General features: G+C 32.0%; 1 protein-coding gene and 1 non-coding gene across 2 annotated transcripts in view; both read left to right on the top strand.

The window, feature by feature from the left end:
• The window catches only part of LOC119836378, a 102,693-nt gene that overhangs the window by 85,389 nt on the left and 12,979 nt on the right, over window positions 1-4,325 (top strand). The window lies entirely within an intron of this gene.
• On the top strand, window positions 1,776-1,849 carry Trnat-agu. The gene has a single exon. It is a non-coding gene; the product is annotated as a tRNA-Thr (tRNA).

Below are 4,325 nucleotides of genomic sequence, written 5' to 3'. Positions count from 1 at the left end.
CCCTTATATCGTTCTAGATAGGTCACCTGGTGGTTCAAATGACCCGTAATTTTTTCTATATGGGCCTGTAGTCTATTTCATAAATAGCTGTTCAAGATTTATTGAACTCTAGTGACCCGACCCGGAATCACACGTAAATAGGTGTAGAATGGGTCCTAAATGACCAATAAATTAAATTTAAAATTCCATTTCATGATTACGTCACACGTCTACACAACAGATCGATATTGCTATTTAACAATAGTTACCCTTTCACGTGCACCCAAATTTCCTCGTGGCATCTAATTAGTTGAGGAACGGTCCCAAACCCCAGGGATAAAAGCAACGTGTTCATTGGCTCGAATTTGTCATGTGTTATGTCTTGTATTGAAATTCACGTGATCTAAACGTGTGTTTCATTTCAAATCATTCCACGAAATAATATTAAAAAAAAATCACATGATGTTGGAGAATTTTTTTTTATTTGTTATGTTCAATATAATCGATAACTACTTGTATATAGTTTAAGTTCTATAAATTCCATTGTTTTATGTATAAAACAAATAAACAAGAACACGCGTAATCGGTTTAATCATTTTGATTTTAATTATATCATTGAAAAAAGACTTACACTGATGCTAGCATCATTCTACATCTTTCCTAGCGTGACAGATAGATTTCTATGTCACTTTTGAATAAAAAAAGGAGATTCTTTGTTATTAAAAATTGTAACGCAATCTATGAAGATACAGTCGCTATAGAAAGAAGTAAAAAAGCAATTACAGAGTTTCTTGGCAGGTCTGGTGGTATATATCCGTCGTTCCGCCCCAACCTTGCCTGTGTTATATGACACTCAATGAAAATGCAGCTTTTGAACGGTGAAAGATTTTTTGAAATCGATCCAGTAGATTTTGTGTGAAAATATTACAAATATTCTTTACATTAATATTAATATTACTTACTAAACTACTTAATTCTTAATATTACTTATATGACGTCTAAATCTTTAATAAATAAATAGATATGCGTTTGAGTTTTGAGTGAACATAATAATCCTATATTGGTCTTTGATAGGAAATTCTAGTCATTTAGTACCATTTTAGGGAGTGGAATGGTACCTTTCTCCTCAAGAATGTTTTTATCCGTGGTTCTATCCACGTGTGAAACCGCGGGGCATATCTACTATCAAATATCAAATAAAAATTTATACTGCCTCGTCCTCATCGGTTCGTCCGTCCGTCCATTACAGGATCAAACTTCACCAGTTATGTTTTCTTCAGTGTATGATAGTATGAGGACGGTTCACTAGCTTCCCGAAATATATAAAATGTCCCCGATGAGATTAAAGGCCCCATATGAATATCCCAAATAGCGTTGATTCTACATAAAGCCCCTTCACACTTCACTAGGCAAAGGGACGAGATTGGCTTCACATTTCGCAAAATACTATTTAAATAATACTTTTGCGTGTACTAGATTATTTTGTAAATATATTAAATGTTTTTTATCCATTCATGCATCCAATTGTAAACTTTTGATTGTAATTATTATATATTGTATAGAAAACTATAAATTAGCTAGGAAGAAAGAGAAAATTAAGCATTCTTTTTTTATCAATATGTTGTTTTTTGTAGTAATGTTTTAAATTCCTTATTAACATTTTCATTGGATCAAAAATAATAAAGTATGCGTATTATTACGTTATGCATTAGAATTATAAAGAGTATGGTTACATAATGTTTACGTGTAAAATTAATTTACGTCACACTTACAAATTTTTCAACAATTACGCCATCGGCACCGTGGCTTAGTTGGTTAAAGCGCCTGTCTAGTAAACAGGAGATCGTGAGTTCGAATCTCACCGGCGCCTTACAATTACGACTTTTTATATATGTCTTCATACTTAAGATATTATTTTACAATTTAATCCTCGAGATAAAGCAGATGCATAATAAACCCGAAGGACTTACAAAAACCATTCAGAAAAAAGGCAAGCCTATTATGTAGACATATACTTTATTTGATTTACATTCTTTTTATATTTAAATGAATTTAAATCTCTTGATTCATTACACGAATCTAAAATGATTACCACGAAGTATATGGACGTAAATTATCGAATTCTTTCGTGCAAAAATGCTGAACCCAAAATATTCCATATGGAAATTAAATTCGCTCTACGTAATAATATTATGCAAATACTTAATTGAATAATAGCTGAATGCACGGTAAATATAACCTCGTGAACTTGTCTTTTTATTTTACAGTAAAGTAACATGCATTATTTTTTTTTTTTTCTTTCTTTTAATTTTTTCATCGAAGAACATATAGCGATTGTTGTTTATGATTATTTTCTAGAAAGTTATAATAATTGTAATAACAAATATTTCAATGAGAGCACTATTTAAACTAACATAAAATATTAAATTATCCTCAGCTATTAGAAATATAATTGCCATTGGAAAGTTTTCTATTCGCAAAGTAGCTTTATACACTTTTTTTTTAGTTTATTTCAGTAACACCTATTTTGTTATAAAGAACTTCTTATCTAATATTAAACACAGACACCGCGGAAAATCGCGCCCTTTCTATGAGGGTAGAGTTAAATTAAAGCTATCGACGGAAGCTAAGTGTATTGCGATGTCGGACCCTGTTACGGTTTGGCAAACTTTTTAAACTATTTATGTATCTGTTACAATGACTATTAGGTATTATTGTTTTAGTTTAACATTTGTTTTTCTTCTTCACGTACAAACATCCAAACCTAACTATACATCTTATAGACGTAGATTATACTGGGGATAAGCAAATAAACAAGCAACCGTGGCCCCTTCACTTCTGCGGCTCGACGGAACACAGTGGGGTTTTAGTCGGTAGGAATCCGAAATAACCTACGACCTCTTCCCCGGGGTCGTGGATATATATGTAAGATTTCCCCACTATAAAAGGGTTAAGCAAATAGCCCACTTCACTCGGATACGGATATTAATAACCAACTTCAAAATAGTTGTAAATATACTCAACTAGCAAACTCGGCGAACTCCGTTTCGCCACCAGATGGCTTCGTTTTTCCCGCTTTTCTGTTGAAATTTTTCCGGAATTTTCTTTGCTATAAACCTTACGGAGCCCGAGACCTTTCCAACGAATGCAAAACCGTGGAAATCGGTTCGTGCGTTCTGGAGTTATAGCGTCAGGAAGGAAAACCCGACTTATTTTTATATAGTAGATGAAATAAATATAGTTTAAAAAAGAACTAACTAAATTGTTTCACTTATGTGTGTTTCAAGCCGATCGTAATCAGAATAATGAGAACTCACGAAATTGGTTATTGGATTGTCACCGAATTTTGTTTCAAATCTGTCCATTTAAAGTGGGTCAAACTTGGGTGTTAAGGAGTCAATTATATACAAACGAACAAATATGCAGGTGAAGCTAAAGCAAAGCATGTTACATAGTTCTTAGAAACTTCACTGGAACTCTCTGAATTATATCTCTGGAGGTAATTGTATATGAAAAATGCATTCATTTCATACAGACGTGGCGCGTCTGCTCTAGATGCTCTCCTCGTTTCTTTATGTAAAATATTTATAGGAGTTTCGTGATGCAACTTCTAATATTAAATCATATTTTCTCTGATAAAATTATACGTTTCATATGGAATTGAAATATATACAATTTTACATAACTGGCTTTAACTGTATAAGTCTTTAATAAATTGTATTTTACAGGCAGTGTTAGTAAAAGTTAATAATACAAAAAGCAAAAATAGGTAATGAAAAACTCGCGCAGAATTTAACTTTAATTAATCTCGTTCTTTCTTAGAATAGTTTGTGAAACTCTTACGTTATCTTACAGTATACTCAACCTTAAAACCTTAAAGTAACTGAAATAAATAATTATGCATACTTTACCATAAACACATATATATACACACAATAGCATGTATTGTGAGCATATAATTCTTATTTTTTTATTTTATGTAATGTAATATCAACTTTAAGTGTGCCAAATTTCATATTCTTTGTTTGAAGTAAATTAGAACATGTTTACCTCGAATGCACCTATTCACATTTTCTTTAGATTTACGTATTTAAACGTAGGTGAAAAAAAATATTGTTAGAGAGTACCAATTCTTTTATTCGAAAGAAAAAGAATGAAGCAAAATGTTTTGGGTTAAGGATGAATAAGAACAGTAAGAACGTAAGACCTGAAAGTACATTATTTCCCATCTCTTTTCATAGCTAAAACCTAACGAACGTAGCACTCGCTATAGTCCAGTAGTTTTAGGTCGATTTAGGCCTGCATTTCGGAAACGTAGCCTACCTAGCTGAAAATTCGTATATACT

Source organism: Zerene cesonia, chromosome 3 (assembly GCF_012273895.1).
Source record: "Zerene cesonia ecotype Mississippi chromosome 3, Zerene_cesonia_1.1, whole genome shotgun sequence".
NCBI classification, from domain to species: Eukaryota; Metazoa; Arthropoda; class Insecta; order Lepidoptera; family Pieridae; genus Zerene; species Zerene cesonia.
This window is presented reverse-complemented; position numbering and strand designations above follow the sequence as displayed.